Source organism: Temnothorax nylanderi, unplaced genomic scaffold (genome assembly GCF_030848795.1).
Source record: "Temnothorax nylanderi isolate EJ_2023f unplaced genomic scaffold, tnyl_v1.0 TNYL_tig0798_pilon, whole genome shotgun sequence".
NCBI lineage: Eukaryota > Metazoa > Arthropoda > Insecta > Hymenoptera > Formicidae > Temnothorax > Temnothorax nylanderi.
In genome coordinates this window covers 45,754-66,257 of record NW_027249860.1, presented here as the reverse complement: position 1 = coordinate 66,257, position 20,504 = coordinate 45,754, and the positions used below count along the sequence as shown (strand labels likewise).

At 38.3% G+C, this 20,504-nt stretch overlaps 1 long non-coding RNA gene and 1 pseudogene across 1 annotated transcript; both read right to left on the bottom strand.

Moving 5' to 3' along the window:
- Window positions 1–5,059: 5,059 nt before the first annotated feature.
- LOC139785429 (uncharacterized) lies at window positions 5,060–5,729 on the bottom strand. Its single transcript, XR_011721941.1, has 3 exons — window positions 5,473–5,729; window positions 5,261–5,390; window positions 5,060–5,178 (listed from the first exon to the last, which is right to left on the bottom strand). It is a non-coding gene; the product is annotated as an uncharacterized lncRNA (long non-coding RNA).
- A 3,930-nt stretch (window positions 5,730–9,659) lies between these two features.
- Window positions 9,660–18,298, bottom strand: LOC139785428 (uncharacterized; annotated as a pseudogene).
- Window positions 18,299–20,504: the final 2,206 nt, after the last annotated feature.

The window sequence follows — 20,504 nt, the reverse complement described above, 5'->3', positions numbered from 1 at the left end:
GGGCGAGAAAGTGCAACAACGGGGCGATTCTCTGTGACAAACAGGGTTGCTCCGTAAAAGCTGGTGGAGGCGGTGGAGGGGAGTCGCGGAGGACCTGCGTTGACTGATTCTGAGGGAAGTCAAGCTCCCTTTGCGTCCGCTTGTTCCGACGATTCCGTATATGTCTCGCGGCGGTTCGCGACCTCTTGGGGGTGGGACTACCCGAATCCACTACAAATTAGTGGATTGTTAATACTTAAGCCCACTAATTGCGGGGAAGTCAGCTCGGGTTTTGGAGATTAGAGAGACAAAACAATAGCTCGAGTCCACCGACGAGTCAGCTAACTCGAACCAATAGATTATTCCGAATCCACCGATAAATCGGCCAATCCGAGAATAGCAGAAGAGATTATTCGAATCCGCCGATGAATCGGCTAATCCGGGGAATAATAGAGGTTATTCCGAATCTGTCGATGAATCGGCTAATCCGAGAATAATAGAGGTTATTCCGAATCTGCCGATGAATCGGCTAATCCGGGAATAATAGAGGTTATTCCGAATCTGCCGATAAATCGGCTAATCCAAGAATAATAGTGAAAAAGATTACTCCGAATCCGAACGAATAAGGTTTAATGTTTAACCAAGAGACTTCCCGTACACGAGAATGTATAAAGAAAAGGAACCGACATGTATGTATATAGATATATGTGTACAGGACTTACTACTTGATGAGTTCTTGGAATTCTCCCCAAAATAGACGTTGGTCTTGTCGGTGGGTGATTCGGGATGGCTGATGTTTCGTCGGATCTCTAGCACTGACTCTAATAGTGGAATCATAATATTTCGAAACGAATGGGACCCCATTATAATACCGAAAATAGACGCAAAATATGGTAAACTGGGATTTGTCTTTGAAGAAGTCCTGTAATGTGGATTTATATAGGAAGGTTCAAGGAATTGGATAGGGTTGGGTACGTCCCTTGAAAAACGCCTCTCCCCTCTTGAATTGGATAGAATTGGATAGGGTTGGGTACGTCCCTTGAAAAACGCCTTTCCCCCCTTGAATTGGATATAATTGGATAGGGTTGGGTACGTCCCCTTAAAAACGCCCTTTAAAACCCCTTGGGGTATATAAAGTATATATCTTTTTTTATTCCTATTAGACATAATGACATTAATTTGCAGTATTACAATCTACTAATTGTACTACATATATGTATAATACAAATGCTATATATGGCTGTATATTACATAAAGACAATATAAAAACTAAGTTGAAAAAATAAAAACTTTATATAAGTAATATTTATTTTGAGAATTTAGCAATAGAGAGTATAAAACATTATGCCTCTTTTCATAATGTTACGTCCTGCGAACTCCACGATTTCCCTTTTTCGCGGAAATTCCTATTAAGCGCTTAACCCATACAGCACATGATATCTTTCGAATGTTCTGTACTTGTACTGTACATATACGTACCGTATATAATATACCTGGAACATTTCTATAACATCTCTAATAGTACATTATTTTTCGTAAATTCTCAGGATGTACTTGTAATATCTCATAGTAGTACATTATTTTTCGTAAATTCTCAGGATGTACTTGTAATATCTTACAGTAGTATATTATTTTTCGCACATTATCGTATACTACTCAAAATATATAAATTAATACGGATCAGAAGATAAAGTCCGCTCGCGGCGTGTTGCGCTTTCACCGACGACGCCGAATCGGCTAAGTCCGAAGGCGGCGTGTTGATGCGCGCGCTAGGCGAGCCGAAGTCGCCCCGATGAGAGTCGATCGGGCACGAAGCCACGAACACGAAGTCGGACGTCGGCGGTCGGACATCTTGTCGAAGTTGTGTCGTGCACGCAAGCGAGAAGCGCGCGAGGACAAGAAACGATCCGTGAGTGCGAGAAACGGCTGTCCATAGTGTCCATGTGCGCGACGGTCTCGTCCCATACAGCACAAGTAGATACTAAGAATGTTCGAAGGATATCTCAGCAGTAGATTGCGTATATTCTCACAACATTCGAGATACGTACCACGATTTTCTGAGAACATACTCAGAACATTGCTATTTCCGCCTCACCTAGTTCATAGTATCTACTGAGAATATCCCGCAGTAAATACCAAGAATATCTCAGGTATCAATATAGAATCAAGAATAGAATATGCACGGTATATACTTATTACGTTCGATTAGGGTTAAATAATTGGTACTCTTTTATATTTTATAAATTCATATTTATTTATATGTGCATTGTAAATTATTGCCAATGTGTGTACATTATACACTACAAATATTAGTACTGACAATTAATACCGCAATAACGCCGAGTTTAATGCTTATGTTACTTCGAGTGTCATACGTGATGAGAGAATTGCTATAGAATAATAGATTACTGCCTGTTTTATGTCACATACGATTTCCTTATAGAATATTGCAGTGCTGTCGAGCTTTAAATCACATAGTGATTTGAGTACATATGAAGTACATATTTAAAACTAGCGAAAATAAATCGTTTTCTTAAAAAGGATTGCACATAAGTAAACCAAAAAGAAATAGGAAAGTATGCATTTTTTACATGTGTCGTGTATCTAATGATGCTTATTTAGAACAAAAGGATAGGAAAATGTATTATAGTCACACGACTTGTTGGAAAGATTTAAAAATCTGAGTCCTCACTCGTAAGTTATCGTTTGCACAGAAAAATGTACTTACAAATTAAGCGTGATTTAAAATTCGAGAACACTGCAATCGTTCAAATATCTCGTGAATACATTTTTAATTGAATAATACATTAATCATTTACATAGTCGCGTAAGTAATTATCATTTTGTTTATCCTATACTAGAGATGGGCGATACAGCCTGAAAGTCGTGGATGAATAATAGATTACTGCCTGTTTTATGTGACATACGATTTCCTTATATTGCAGTGTTCTCGAACTTTAAATCACATAGTGATTTGAGTACATATGAAGTACATATTTAAAACTAGCGAAAATAATCGTTTTCTTAAAAAAAGGACTGCACATAAGTAAACAAAAAAGAAATAGGAAAATATTTAAAGTTCGAGAACACTGCAATCGTTCAAATATCTCATGAATACATTTTCAATTGAATAATACATTAAGACAAACAATTCTTACAGTGCGAACATTTATCTTGTAAGTTATGTCAGACGGTAATCTCGATATTTCGAATAGAAAATAATTAGAATGGACTTTATAACGTAATTGCAGCGCATTTACAGTAAGCGGCAAGTTATAATTGTACGAATGATACATATATATGGCAAGGGAAGGCATCATATTGTCCGTGGATGTTTCAATACGTGTTGTATTATGTTACAAAATTCTTTCCATATACGGACCATCCTTCAGTATACATAGATGTACACACACATATATACATAAGTATACATATATCATGTTACATACGTATGTGCACATGTCTGTACATAATATATTTTTTAAGAAAAAAAAACATATTATGGGATATTCTGTATATATGGAGAACCAATAGAGACGTAATATCGGTGAGCATAGCATTGAAACATCCTCCTCTATAGACAATATGACACTTATTCGCACGACAGCGCATATTATATATAATCCTTTCCGCCGTCACTATTAAAAACCTGACTACATGTCATCCTCTCGACGAAACATACCTATTACAAAACGAGAAGACGAAGCAAAATTCGTTGAGCTGTTGGTATGTATTGCACAAATACACAATTGGTATCACAAATTGACTCCAACGTATGCGAGCCAAACACTTCGTCGTCGCACGCAATCTGTTTTATGGGAACGAGAACCAGCACGCGAAACAGGAGCGATAAATGGAATGCATCTCGCGTTTAGAAAAGTAAACAAATAAGCTGCTCCTCCAGACACAACGTTTTAAATGTTCCGATAATCTAAATGTGAATAATTCTAAATGTAAGTATATCAGCTCGTTGTGCATTAGCTGAAAAACGTAAGACGTAAGAAAAATAGGCGTTTAACGGTCAGTGTAAAATTGATTGCGTGTGACATACGCTTAACTAAAGGTTCTTATTTCCTAATATGAAACTTTCCTTACGAGAATAATACCTATCCGAAATAATACTTAATATTTTGCTAACGCATATAACACTAAAATTAAAGATTTTTGGTTTTTTTTGCATTACGCTAAACCATATTAAATAAGTTCTCTATGCAAAACTGGACCAACACGGGCAGTGTGTCACTACGGCAGAATTGCATTGATAATACTGGCACAGTGAGGCAATGACCTTAGGATTCTCTCTAAATAACTAAGAGTAGTTATTAACATATTTATCTGGAAAACTATATAATCATTTACGTCGCGTAAGTAATTATTATTTTGTTTATCCTTTACTAAAGATGGGTGATACAGTCTGAAAGTATCGTATCGATACGCATCATGAATGAAAATATCTTCCATCTCTATCCTATACCATCAATCACTTCCACTTAATTCCTATACACGGAAAACTAATATTGCAGACCAACATTAAAAAAATAAAACTTTTAAGAAAGGAAACATGTTGCTACAGCATCTCGACAATATTGCAAAGAAGACCAACATTTAAAAAATAAAACTTTTAAGAAAGAAAACATGTTGCTACAGCATCTCGACAATATTGCAAAGAAGACCAACATTTAAAAAATGAAACTTTTAAGAAAGAAAACATATTGCTACAGCATCTCGACAATATTGCAAAGAAGACCAACATTTAAAAAATAAAACTTTTAAGAAAGAAAACATGTTGCTACTAAACTGATCTGACTCTTACGCAAAAAGATAAATATTCATATTAATTACTGCATCGTTTACAATCTAACGTACGTTTTCCAAAGGCACGTTTTCCAAAGGCACGTTTTCTTTTTCTTGTTCTTTGTTTCTCGTCATACGTTCCTTGGCATGGGCTAACCATATTTTAATCGGAGCTGAAAAATATAATAACAACAGTGACAAATTAATAAATTTGTGCCGATTCTCGCTCGATTCACTACTTACGAATTATGATAATAAACTTACCAATATTTTCCGTTCCTTTACGAATGTAGAAGTGAACAAAAGGCAAAAGCGAGAGGCTGACGCAACGTTTGAGCAACGTTTTAGGACGACACACGAGATACGTCCGTGTAAGATAAACGGAGGAAACACCGGTCGTCGAGTCTGAAAAATATAATAACAGTGACATTAATTTGTGCCGATTCTCGCTCGATTCACTATTTACGAATTATGATAATGAACTTACCAATATTTTCCGTTCTTTACGAATGTAGAAGTGAACGAAAGGCAAAAGCGAGAGGCTGACTGCAACGTTTCAGCACGACACACGAGATACGTCCGTGTAAGATAAACGGAGGAAACACCGGTCGTCGAGTCTGAAAAATATAATAACAGTGACATTAATTTGTGCCGATTCTCGCTCGATTCACTATTTACGAATTATGATAATAAACTTACCAATATTTTCCGTTCTTTACGAATGTAGAAGTGAACGAAAGGCAAAAGCGAGAGGCTGACGCAACGTTTGAGCAACGTTTTAGGACGACACACGAGACACGTATCCGTATACGTGCTGTCGTGCGTTGCTGTCGAACGGAGACAGCCGTTTCTCGCACTCGCGGATCGTTTCCTCGCTCGCGTGCACATACGCGAATAATGACCGAATTAATAAAGACGGGGCCAAAGAAGCCGCGGAAGGCCTATGTCGACGAGACCGTCGCGCACATGAACAGCCGTTTCTTGCACTCGCGGATCGTTTCCTCGTTCGCGTGCACATACGCGAATAATGACCGAATTAATAAAGACGGGGCCAAAGAAGCCGCGGAAGGTTATGTCGACCCCATACAGCACATGATATCTTTCGAATGTTCTGTACTCGTACTGTACATATACGTACCGTATATAATATACCTGGAACATTTCTATAACATCTCTAATAGTACATTATTTTTCGTAAATTCTCAGGATGTACTTGTAATATCTCAAAGTAGTACATTATTTTTCGTAAATTCTCAGGATGTACTTGTAATATCTCACAGTAGTACATTATTTTTCGTAAATTCTCGTATACTACTCAGAATATATAAATTAATACTGATCAGAAGATAAAGTGTCCGCTCGCGGTGTGTTGCTTTCACCGACGGGGCGACTTCGGCTCGCCTAGCGCGCGCATCAACACGCCGCCTTCGGACTTAGCCGATTCGGCGTCGTCGGTGAAAGCAACACACCGCGAGCGGACACTTTATCTTCTGATCAGTATTAATTTATATATTCTGAGTAGTATACGAGAATTTACGAAAAATAATGTACAGGGTGTATCAAGACGATACAGAGCGGTACGGCGGGTTGCCCATTCGAGCAGGCGCGCATGGTCGTTCACAATTGCGTTGACTTCGGTGCATCACCTATAATCACTCGCATATCTTTTTTACAATAAAATGAACTTTTTAGCGCCCGAAGTTGCAATACAATTGTGACGGATTTCCGTAGCAGTAACGTTAAAACAGAAGTCGAGATGACAATACAGGTTATAAATAAATTTTATTAAGAAAACGAAAGACATCTTCTCTCTTACGAAAAAAGCTCGTACCATAGACCATCATAATCATTATATATTATAATTTTATTACTTAAATTATTTTTTGCACACAATGTTTATGCACAGGACAAAAGTCAGCAATTAGCATATGTGTGCAAATTTAAATTATAAGTTGGCTAATAAATTTCATTCAATGTAAGTTTAAATAATGGCAGAAATCACCATTAACAAATCTTACAATATTCATTTTGTTTAATTAATAAATAATTTATCATTAAATTGATAATCAATTTAATATATCAATACTAATGAGCATTATATAATTCTTTATATAAATGATGCTGCTGCATCTTAAAAATCTTAATCTTAATCTCATAAACAAGAGGTTTATTAGTATAAAATATACATTTTAAATATGATGCTAATGAATAGTTTATATAAGGCAAATTATCATAATATTTAATGAATACTTTTCAGTAATAAATTTCTTGTAGATTTATATGAGATTCAGTAGCATTATTTACATAAAGATGCTTATTAGCATCAGTATATTGAATTAATTATTAATGTTAATGATAAAATATTAATATTCTGAAATAAATGTTGTTAGACATAAGATCCGCTGATAATTGTTTTTATCGTTATAAATAACGATGGAAACGGTTATCAGCGGATCTTGTGCCTAATAACATTTATTTCAGATTATTTATATATATATATATATATATATCGTATATATATAATTTATATTAATTTTTGTATGAAATATTTCGTTCCGTGCAAAATAAAATAATTGAAATAATAAAATAATAATGTATAATAACTATGATCGACTATGATCCAGCTTTCTTGGTAAGAGAAAAATAAGGCATCCCTCGTTTGTCACGTTTACTTTATAAAATGTATTTTCATACCTTGTCACTTTGGCTTCTGTTTTAACCGATCAATGTTGAAGTCTATTAAAATTGAATGTTTCGCATAATTTAAGTGAATGTCTCGTATGTCTGATGGAAATTTGTCGAAAGCGCAGAGATTAAACAAAAATCATCAGTAATCAGTAATATAAATATTAAGATATAAACTCGTTTTTACAAGGTGGCAGTGTCTCATAAACCTGATCTCGTATGTAACCCCATACAAAAAAATCCATAGGTGTTAGAGGTCAGGAGAGCATGGGGGCCATTCATGCAGAGTGCTATGGATGCCTATCCATCTGTTAGGAAATCTTTGATTTAGTATATTACGAGCGAGAAGGGATGTATGAGCAGGATGGCCATCTTGTTGAAAGATAATATTTGGTAATACAGCCAATGGAACATCTTCTAATAAATTAGGTAATGTTTCCTCCAGGAAAGCGGAATAAACTTCTGCTGTGACGTTAATATTTTCCGGAAAGAAATACGGCCCGATAACTTGATTATCTAAAATTCCCATCCAGACATTAATATGGAATTGGCCCTGGATGTGTGTTTCCTTTCGGCAATGAGGATTTTCCTCCGCATAATGATGTTCATTATGTCTGTTTATGTCTGATAATGGAGCGTATTAATTGTTATTAATTTTTTATTAACCATTTATTCTCTAGCGGTCGACAGCAAAGAGCGATTTTCTCCAAATTTTTAGGGAATCACGTTCTTGCGATAACAAAACGATTCAGCAAGTATTTGCGACAAGACGAGAGAATCGTTCTTTGCTATCGGTCGCTGCAGAATAAATTATTAATAAAAATATAATAACAATTAAAGGAAACCGTGTCTTGTCGCAAATACTTGCTGAATCGTTTTGTTATCGCAAGAACGTGATTCCCTAAAAATTTGGAGAAAATCGCTCTTTGCTGTCGACCGCTAGAGAATAAATGGTTAATAAAAAATTAATAACAATTAATACGCTCCATTATCAGACATAAACAGACATAATGAACATCATTATGCGGAGGAAAATCCTCATTGCCGAAAGGAAACACACATCCAGGGCCAATTCCATATTAATGTCTGGATGGGAATTTTAGATAATCAAGTTATCGGGCCGTATTTCTTTCCGGAAAATATTAACGTCACAGCAGAAGTTTATTCCGCTTTCCTGGAGGAAACATTACCTAATTTATTAGAAGATGTTCCATTGGCTGTATTACCAAATATTATCTTTCAACAAGATGGCCATCCTGCTCATACATCCCTTCTCGCTCGTAATATACTAAATCAAAGATTTCCTAACAGATGGATAGGCATCCATAGCACTCTGCATGAATGGCCCCCATGCTCTCCTGACCTCTAACACCTATGGATTTTTTTGTATGGGGTTACATACGAGATCAGGTTTATGAGACACTGCCACCTTGTAAAAACGAGTTTATATCTTAATATTTATATTACTGATTACTGATGATTTTTGTTTAATCTCTGCGCTTTCGACAAATTTCCATCAGACATACGAGACATTCACTTAAATTATGCGAAACATTCAATTTTAATAGACTTCAACATTGATCGGTTAAAACAGAAGCCAAAGTGACAAGGTATGAAAATACATTTTATAAAGTAAACGTGACAAACGAGGGATGCCTTATTTTTCTCTTACCAAGAAAGCTGGATCATAGTCGATCATAGTTATTATACATTATTATTTTATTATTTCAATTATTTTATTTTGCACGGAACGAAATATTTCATACAAAAATTAATATAAATTATATATATACGATATATATATATATATATATATAAATAATCTGAAATAAATGTTATTAGGCACAAGATCCGCTGATAACCGTTTCCATCGTTATTTATAACGATAAAAACAATTATCAGCGGATCTTATGTCTAACAACATTTATTTCAGAATATTAATATTTTATCATTAACATTAATAATTAATTCAATATACTGATGCTAATAAGCATCTTTATGTAAATAATGCTACTGAATCTCATATAAATCTACAAGAAATTTATTACTGAAAAGTATTCATTAAATATTATGATAATTTGCCTTATATAAACTATTCATTAGCATCATATTTAAAATGTATATTTTATACTAATAAACCTCTTGTTTATGAGATTAAGATTAAGATTTTTAAGATGCAGCAGCATCATTTATATAAAGAATTATATAATGCTCATTAGTATTGATATATTAAATTGATTATCAATTTAATGATAAATTATTTATTAATTAAACAAAATGAATATTGTAAGATTTGTTAATGGTGATTTCTGCCATTATTTAAACTTACATTGAATGAAATTTATTAGCCAACTTATAATTTAAATTTGCACACATATGCTAATTGCTGACTTTTGTCCTGTGCATAAACATTGTGTGCAAAAAATAATTTAAGTAATAAAATTATAATATATAATGATTATGATGGTCTATGGTACGAGCTTTTTTCGTAAGAGAGAAGATGTCTTTCGTTTTCTTAATAAAATTTATTTTATAACCTGTATTGTCATCTCGACTTCTGTTTTAACGTTACTGCTACGGAAATCCGTCACAATTGTATTGCAACTTCGGGCGCTAAAAAGTTCATTTTATTGTAAAAAAGATATGCGAGTGATTATAGGTGATGCACCGAAGTCAACGCAATTGTGAACGACCATGCGCGCCTGCTCGAATGGGCAACCCGCCGTACCGCTCTGTATCGTCTTGATACACCCTGTACATTATTTTTCGTAAATTCTCGTATACTACTCAGAATATATAAATTAATACTGATCAGAAGATAAAGTGTCCGCTCGCGGTGTGTTGCTTTCACCGACGACGCCGAATCGGCTAAGTCCGAAGGCGGCGTGTTGATGCGCGCGCTAGGCGAGCCGAAGTCGCCCCGTCGGTGAAAGCAACACACCGCGAGCGGACACTTTATCTTCTGATCAGTATTAATTTATATATTCTGAGTAGTATACGAGAATTTACGAAAAATAATGTACTACTGTGAGATATTACAAGTACATCCTGAGAATTTACGAAAAATAATGTACTACTTTGAGATATTACAAGTACATCCTGAGAATTTACGAAAAATAATGTACTATTAGAGATGTTATAGAAATGTTCCAGGTATATTATATACGGTACGTATATGTACAGTACGAGTACAGAACATTCGAAAGATATCATGTGCTGTATGGGGTCGACATAACCTTCCGCGGCTTCTTTGGCCCCGTCTTTATTAATTCGGTCATTATTCGCGTATGTGCACGCGAACGAGGAAACGATCCGCGAGTGCAAGAAACGGCTGTTCATGTGCGCGACGGTCTCGTCGACATAGGCCTTCCGCGGCTTCTTTGGCCCCGTCTTTATTAATTCGGTCATTATTCGCGTATGTGCACGCGAGCGAGGAAACGATCCGCGAGTGCGAGAAACGGCTGTCTCCGTTCGACAGCAACGCACGACAGCACGTATACGGATACGTGTCTCGTGTGTCGTCCTAAAACGTTGCTCAAACGTTGCGTCAGCCTCTCGCTTTTGCCTTTCGTTCACTTCTACATTCGTAAAGAACGGAAAATATTGGTAAGTTTATTATCATAATTCGTAAATAGTGAATCGAGCGAGAATCGGCACAAATTAATGTCACTGTTATTATATTTTTCAGACTCGACGACCGGTGTTTCCTCCGTTTATCTTACACGGACGTATCTCGTGTGTCGTGCTGAAACGTTGCATCAGCCTCTCGCTTTTGCCTTTCGTTCACTTCTACATTCGTAAAGAACGGAAAATATTGGTAAGTTCATTATCATAATTCGTAAATAGTGAATCGAGCGAGAATCGGCACAAATTAATGTCACTGTTATTATATTTTTCAGACTCGACGACCGGTGTTTCCTCCGTTTATCTTACACGGACGTATCTCGTGTGTCGTCCTAAAACGTTGCTCAAACGTTGCGTCAGCCTCTCGCTTTTGCCTTTTGTTCACTTCTACATTCGTAAAGAACGGAAAATATTGGTAAGTTTATTATCATAATTCGTAAGTAGTGAATCGAGCGAGAATCGGCACAAATTTATTAATTTGTCACTGTTGTTATTATATTTTTCAGCTCCGATTAAAATATGGTTAGCCCATGCCAAGGAACGTATGACGAGAAACAAAGAACAAGAAAAAGAAAACGTGCCTTTGGAAAACGTGCCTTTGGAAAACGTACGTTAGATTGTAAACGATGCAGTAATTAATATGAATATTTATCTTTTTGCGTAAGAGTCAGATCAGTTTAGTAGCAACATGTTTTCTTTCTTAAAAGTTTTATTTTTTAAATGTTGGTCTTCTTTGCAATATTGTCGAGATGCTGTAGCAATATGTTTTCTTTCTTAAAAGTTTCATTTTTTAAATGTTGGTCTTCTTTGCAATATTGTCGAGATGCTGTAGCAACATGTTTTCTTTCTTAAAAGTTTTATTTTTTAAATGTTGGTCTTCTTTGCAATATTGTCGAGATGCTGTAGCAACATGTTTCCTTTCTTAAAAGTTTTATTTTTTTAATGTTGGTCTGCAATATTAGTTTTCCGTGTATAGGAATTAAGTGGAAGTGATTGATGGTATAGGATAGAGATGGAAGATATTTTCATTCATGATGCGTATCGATACGATACTTTCAGACTGTATCACCCATCTTTAGTAAAGGATAAACAAAATAATAATTACTTACGCGACGTAAATGATTATATAGTTTTCCAGATAAATATGTTAATAACTACTCTTAGTTATTTAGAGAGAATCCTAAGGTCATTGCCTCACTGTGCCAGTATTATCAATGCAATTCTGCCGTAGTGACACACTGCCCGTGTTGGTCCAGTTTTGCATAGAGAACTTATTTAATATGGTTTAGCGTAATGCAAAAAAACCAAAAATCTTTAATTTTAGTGTTATATGCGTTAGCAAAATATTAAGTATTATTTCGGATAGGTATTATTCTCGTAAGGAAAGTTTCATATTAGGAAATAAGAACCTTTAGTTAAGCGTATGTCACACGCAATCAATTTTACACTGACCGTTAAACGCCTATTTTTCTTACGTCTTACGTTTTTCAGCTAATGCACAACGAGCTGATATACTTACATTTAGAATTATTCACATTTAGATTATCGGAACATTTAAAACGTTGTGTCTGGAGGAGCAGCTTATTTGTTTACTTTTCTAAACGCGAGATGCATTCCATTTATCGCTCCTGTTTCGCGTGCTGGTTCTCGTTCCCATAAAACAGATTGCGTGCGACGACGAAGTGTTTGGCTCGCATACGTTGGAGTCAATTTGTGATACCAATTGTGTATTTGTGCAATACATACCAACAGCTCAACGAATTTTGCTTCGTCTTCTCGTTTTGTAATAGGTATGTTTCGTCGAGAGGATGACATGTAGTCAGGTTTTTAATAGTGACGGCGGAAAGGATTATATATAATATGCGCTGTCGTGCGAATAAGTGTCATATTGTCTATAGAGGAGGATGTTTCAATGCTATGCTCACCGATATTACGTCTCTATTGGTTCTCCATATATACAGAATATCCCATAATATGTTTTTTTTTCTTAAAAAATATATTATGTACAGACATGTGCACATACGTATGTAACATGATATATGTATACTTATGTATATATGTGTGTGTACATCTATGTATACTGAAGGATGGTCCGTATATGGAAAGAATTTTGTAACATAATACAACACGTATTGAAACATCCACGGACAATATGATGCCTTCCCTTGCCATATATATGTATCATTCGTACAATTATAACTTGCCGCTTACTGTAAATGCGCTGCAATTACGTTATAAAGTCCATTCTAATTATTTTCTATTCGAAATATCGAGATTACCGTCTGACATAACTTACAAGATAAATGTTCGCACTGTAAGAATTGTTTGTCTTAATGTATTATTCAATTGAAAATGTATTCATGAGATATTTGAACGATTGCAGTGTTCTCGAACTTTAAATATTTTCCTATTTCTTTTTTGTTTACTTATGTGCAGTCCTTTTTTTAAGAAAACGATTATTTTCGCTAGTTTTAAATATGTACTTCATATGTACTCAAATCACTATGTGATTTAAAGTTCGAGAACACTGCAATATAAGGAAATCGTATGTCACATAAAACAGGCAGTAATCTATTATTCATCCACGACTTTCAGGCTGTATCGCCCATCTCTAGTATAGGATAAACAAAATGATAATTACTTACGCGACTATGTAAATGATTAATGTATTATTCAATTAAAAATGTATTCACGAGATATTTGAACGATTGCAGTGTTCTCGAATTTTAAATCACGCTTAATTTGTAAGTACATTTTTCTGTGCAAACGATAACTTACGAGTGAGGACTCAGATTTTTAAATCTTTCCAACAAGTCGTGTGACTATAATACATTTTCCTATCCTTTTGTTCTAAATAAGCATCATTAGATACACGACACATGTAAAAAATGCATACTTTCCTATTTCTTTTTGGTTTACTTATGTGCAATCCTTTTTAAGAAAACGATTTATTTTCGCTAGTTTTAAATATGTACTTCATATGTACTCAAATCACTATGTGATTTAAAGCTCGGCAGCACTGCAATATTCTATAAGGAAATCGTATGTGACATAAAACAGGCAGTAATCTATTATTCTATAGCAATTCTCTCATCACGTATGACACTCGAAGTAACATAAGCATTAAACTCGGCGTTATTGCGGTATTAATTGTCAGTACTAATATTTGTAGTGTATAATGTACACACATTGGCAATAATTTACAATGCACATATAAATAAATATGAATTTATAAAATATAAAAGAGTACCAATTATTTAACCCTAATCGAACGTAATAAGTATATACCGTGCATATTCTATTCTTGATTCTATATTGATACCTGAGATATTCTTGGTATTTACTGCGGGATATTCTCAGTAGATACTATGAACTAGGTGAGGCGGAAATAGCAATGTTCTGAGTATGTTCTCAGAAAATCGTGGTACGTATCTCGAATGTTGTGAGAATATACGCAATCTACTGCTGAGATATCCTTCGAACATTCTCAGTATTTACTTGTGCTGTATGGGAAGATATCCCTTAAGGTAGGGATGAGTAAACTGAGCACGGACGGTTATCGATCGGCGAGTGAGCTTCGATCTCCTCACATTCCCTTTTTACGATCAACCACCTATTTGCTTGGGCAACTAAAAGCAGCCCTCCAGATGACAAATTACTGACGGACTGGGCATATGGTGACCAGATTCTCATCAGCCTTGTCGGGCCCATAGCTATAAACCCGGCGACACGACGCGTAAAAGGGGGCCTTAATTCCAGACAGGGGTTGATGTGGATCTGTATTATATCACGCGACTAGCTCAAATTGCCCGCGCGATGCTCCGGCAAACAGAAACGAAATCTAACACGTGGTTTTAGAAATCTTAAGAGCACGTGGCGGAAGTTTCTGTTTGCACTTAGCAATAAAACTGCAATAAAATTGCACTTAAGATTAGAAGGATATGGATCGTCTGTCAGTAATTCGAGCAGGGTCGCGAGATAAATAAAAGACCCTAATAAAAGAGAAATCGGTAGTCGATAACAAATGAGATCGATAGTCGAAAACAAATGAGTCACTGGAAGAGGCGATGGGTTGCACCCACAACAAAACAGTGGGGGCCTTACGAGGGGACTCACCAATGGAAAACCGGAAAAATCGATAACCGTCTCTAGCTTTCTAGGATGGGCGAAAACTTAAGATCTGCCTCTTGGGTGAGAAACATCTCGCCCAATGAGAAATCCTTTAAACAAAAAATTAGAAGAATCCCGCCAACCAAACTTCCCAAACAAAAACCAGACACCTCCCACAACGATATCCACCCCTTCCATCCCTTGAACCTTCCTATATAAATCGCGACATCACAGGACTTCTCGCAAAGACAAATCCGCTGAGTTTACATATTGTTGCGTCTATTGTTCGGTATTATAATCGTGGTCCCATTCGTTTCGAAGTCATGATTCCACGTTTAGAGTCAGTGCTAGAGATCCGACGAAACATCAGCCATCCCGAATCACCCACCGACAAGACCAACGTCTATTTTGGGGAGAATTCCAAGAACTCATCAAGTAGTAAGTCCTGTACACATATATCTATATACATACATGTCGGTTCCTTTTCTTTATACATTCTCGTGTACGGGAAGTCTCTTGGTTAAACATTAAACCTTATTCGTTCGGATTCGGAGTAATCTTTTTCACTATTATTCTTGGATTAGCCGATTTATCGGCAGATTCGGAATAACCTCTATTATTCCCGGATTAGCCGATTCATCGGCAGATTCGGAATAACCTCTATTATTCTCGGATTAGCCGATTCATCGACAGATTCGGAATAACCTCTATTATTCCCGGATTAGCCGATTCATCGGCGGATTCGAAATAATCTCTTCTGCTATTCTCGGATTGGCCGATTTATCGGTGGATTCGGAATAATCTATTGGTTCGAGTTAGCTGACTCGTCGGTGGACTCGAGCTATTGTTTTGTCTCTCTAATCTCCAAAACCCGAGCTGACTTCCCCGCAATTAGTGGGCTTAAGTATTAACAATCCACTAATTTGTAGTGGATTCGGGTAGTCCCACCCCCAAGAGGTCGCGAACCGCCGCGAGACATATACGGAATCGTCGGAACAAGCGGACGCAAAGGGAGCTTGACTTCCCTCAGGAATCAGTCAACGCAGGTCCTCCGCGACTCCCCACTCCACCGCCTCCACCAGCTTTTACGGAGCAACCCTGTTTGTCACAGGAGAATCGCCCCGTTGTTGCACTTTCTCGCCCTGTCGTCCTACCTTCTCGCCCTGTAGCCGCACCTTCTCGCCCTGTTTGTCGCGTGGCTCCTTTCCGCGTGGTCCACGTCAACCCCGATCCCGCCTCCTTGCTAGAACCTCCCGATTCCCCCTCCTCTTCCCGAAGTCTGTCCCCGACCTCCTCGACCGCCTCGACCCTCGATCTCGAAGAAGTAGTCCATCCCGAGATGATTACTCTTGACTAACTATTTGTTTTTAGTACACACACCGCACTCTTACAATAGCTAAATTTATGTAACTTCATTCCTTAAATAATTGTGATAATAGCGGGCAGGATGGCCATTTCCAAATAAGTTTTCCCTTAAAAATCCTGCCCGATCACCTCCGCACTTATGTACCACCCGAGAAGAATCCACACACGTTACACACATATCCGCCATTTATACTTGTAATTGTATTCAGTTTATCTGCCTAATTCTTATCTATTGTTCACCTAGCCTGTATTATTGTAATAGAATATTTTATCGTAATAAAATGTTTATCTTATGTTAAATGTTAATTTCAAACTGCATTAATTTTAAAAACATCTAACCCACTACTCTTCTCCCTCTCAAAATCGCACGAGGTCCGATCCTGAGTTAAAGGGATTGAATTCCCTGACTCGAAAGAGGACCGACGATCGCACCGCTCACGGAAGCCGTCCTACCGTCCCTACGGACGTTGACCCTTCCTGAGCCATCGAAAATGCGTTCGGCTCGCGCCACGCGCCTCAGAGCGTGTATCTGCGGGCGATATTCTTAAGCGTCTAGTTGCGTCCTTCCTTACCCCGACCCCTCTGGTTAGCCTTTCCTTTGTTTCCCAGTTTTTCTTATCCTAATCTCGGGGTTGGACGTAACAATAAAATGATCTCATCTTTTTATTTCTTTGCCTGTAATTCGTGTTATTTCATATTATTTCTTCAAAGCTCAAATAATTTCTCCTCCTTTTTTCATTTTAATAATACAGTTGAAAGTAATACAGTAAGTTGAAAGCAATTCAAAGTAATACAGTAGATATCAAAGCAATATAAACATAAGTAACGTAATATATAATCAGACTTAAAATAATATAATTAGACACAATATTATAATCAGATTTAAAATAATATAATTAGACTTAAAATAATACAATCAGACTTAAAATAATATAATCAGACTTAAAATAAATTCTAATAATTATGCAAAAAACATTACAATCACTTTTTAACATACTTTTCAGTTATAATGGACAATAATTCCATCATGCACTCCAGGTGCCTTTCAACAGGCACACCTTGTAAAGCAATGGAGATAGCGTGAAGAATTGAATTACTATTATCTGTATACTGGAGGTAGGATTCATAGAATCATTGAATTTAGCTGTCATAGAAGACAGCTGCCTTATTTGGTTTACAATTGCCTGAGTCAACATATCATCATCCCTCTTCTTCTTCGCAGCAAAATTGTCAGGCTCAGGAACAGTGCGTTTTGATTTCAATCCAGCTTCTCTTATGGCTTGTAGAATAGATTGAGATGGCAGATTTGACCTGAATACAGATCGCGAGGGTGAGAGTGAGGGTTGGGCAAGAGTTGACCTGAATGCAGATGGCAAGAGTGAGGGTGAGAGTCGGGCAAGAGACCTGAATGCAGGTGGCGAGGGTGAGGAGGAGAGCCGGGCAACAGTTGACCTGAATACAGGTGGCGAGGGTGAGGGGGAGGGAGAGGGCCGGGCAAACGTTGGCGCGGCTCCGCCAGCTTGAAAATTGGGTGTCACAGCTGCAGCCTATTGAATGTTTGGCAAAGCACTGTAGCTACTTGATGTTCTGGAAAACAGATCAAAACATGATATGACCCAGTTTTGTCAAAATATATGTATACTTTGCACATGAAACAAAACACATACTTGCGTGCAACAATATGGTCTGCTAGGAACATGCAATCTTCATACAACGGCCATGTGGATACATATTGTGCCATCGTTCCTTGGCCTGACTTTCCTTTCAACGAGACAGCCACTTTTCGCCTTTTTCTGCCAAAACGTCGGCAAAGATTATAAAACAAAAAGCCTCTGGTCCTAAAATCCAACAAATATCAACCTGCTGGCAGGGCAACCTTTTTTTTGTTTGTTTACGCGGAAGAGGGGAAATACCTCGCGTATTCCTGGGCCCCGGCTACCCAGGATATGTCGGGCTTGCACCCACTAAAACCCCTCTCCCTAACATTCAGCACATCGGACCACAGTCACGTTACACGGTAGACCAGAGGTATCACATCGAGCAACGGGACAGTTCACACGCCAGGGCGCTAGGAAAACACGTAATTAGAAGACAAGAAGACTAACGAGGAGGTCATCCTAGGAGGGGCACTTTATCCCCCGAAAAGAACGAGCACTAGTCGGATGACAGGTACACGAGACACCAATGATGTAAACATCCAGGGTCTACGCGACTGACACCCGACCACCTCAGAGAACCCTCATGATAATGATTATGATCGCAGGCAATCATTAGCGGGCAATCACACCATCGAGGGTCCTCGTCATTGGTTACGATACCGTTCGTCCGGGAGAGTCCACACCCCCCCCCCCCCGTGAATAGAACGCACACATTCCACAGACGTGCACGAACAAAAACAAACGGGAGCCCCTCTATCCGGAGAGGGGGCTCCACAAGAAATTAAACGCGAAACTTGCTTTTCACAAGCTCGCAAGGATAGAGGGATTACATATACCCACCACCGTAAAAGTAGGGAACCCGTATTTTCCGGGTCCCGCATCCCATGCCGCGTTTATTAAACGCGGAGAAGAAGTGTCGCCCCCGAGACAGAGTACGACAAATATACTAGATCGGAGGCATGTGTGTCCACCCCAGGACCGCAAGGGGCCCCCAGGGGACGACCAACCGGACCCGGCGGCCACAATGAGCTCCAAGCAGCCATTGCCACTACAATGGTGCCAGAGCCCCAAAAGCAGCGAGCAGCCAGCCCCGGCCGGCCGACCCCAGGAGGACCCAGACCTCGAGGCGACAGCCCCGAAAAGAAAAATGTTATATGCGTGTGCAGAAACCAAGTACACGCGACGAGGGATAGCGGGACCAGGAGGCGGCACCGCCGGCCAAACCCAGCCCAACACCCCCCCCCCAGGGATCCGGGAACATCGCTCACACGATGCACCGGACCCCAAGAGGAACGAAGCCCGGAAAGGACCAGCGGAGCCACCCCCAGAACACCACCACCCCACCGCACGCAGCAGAGAAAGTAATAATTCCTATGTACATATGAGTAACAACCTATAAACCTAACCTAACAATTATACAACGCCGATATTTACAATGTTGGGGTCCATAAGACCCTGTTGTCTAATTCGTTCGTTCTTTTCCTTGCGGGAAAGGACCCGCTCCGCGAAAACGGAGAAAGCACGCCATTCTTCGCGCGTTTTACAAATTTGATTAATGACTACCGCCAACGAAAGATCTTGGCCTACAATGGCAGTTAATTCGCCGCGCTCATGATTCCAAAACAAACATATCGCTAAGGTATGTTCTGAGGTGTCGTCATCCAGAGAGCAGTATCTGCAGGTAGGAGTATCTTCTTTGCCGATTCGGCAAAGGTAGGATCCGAAACATCCATGTCCCGTAATAAGTTGCGTAATTCTAAATGTTAAAAAGCCAGAACGGCGATCAAGCCACAAGTCGAAGGACGGAGAAATGGCTTCTCGTGTCCTTTTGCCGGGTAGACTGTTGTCACCGATATGTTCGAGCCACTGCTCTCTCAAAGTACACCACTCCAAATCTCTAACCTCTGAAGGAGAGTCAATATTAAACAAACCACACTCCTTCAGTTCACGCAGGCGTAAGTACGCGCGGCGCAAGTAGTCCGCGTATAAATGGAGCGGGGGAATCCTCGCCAACAAAGTCGCAGCTTCGTACGATACAGTTCTATACGACATGGTAGTACGCAACGCCGAGAGTCTGAGAGCTCTCCTCATAATACGTTGTTTATTTTCAGAAGACAGCCTGACTCCATATGGGCGCTGCATATAAAGCGATAGAAAGTATGACGCTATAGTATAGCCTACGTTTATGTTCGATAAGCCCGCGTAGATTCGGCAGAATACCGCACAATGCTTTACTTACTCTAGATACCTTTTTAGCTATGTAGTTTATATGTCTGCTGAAGGACCATC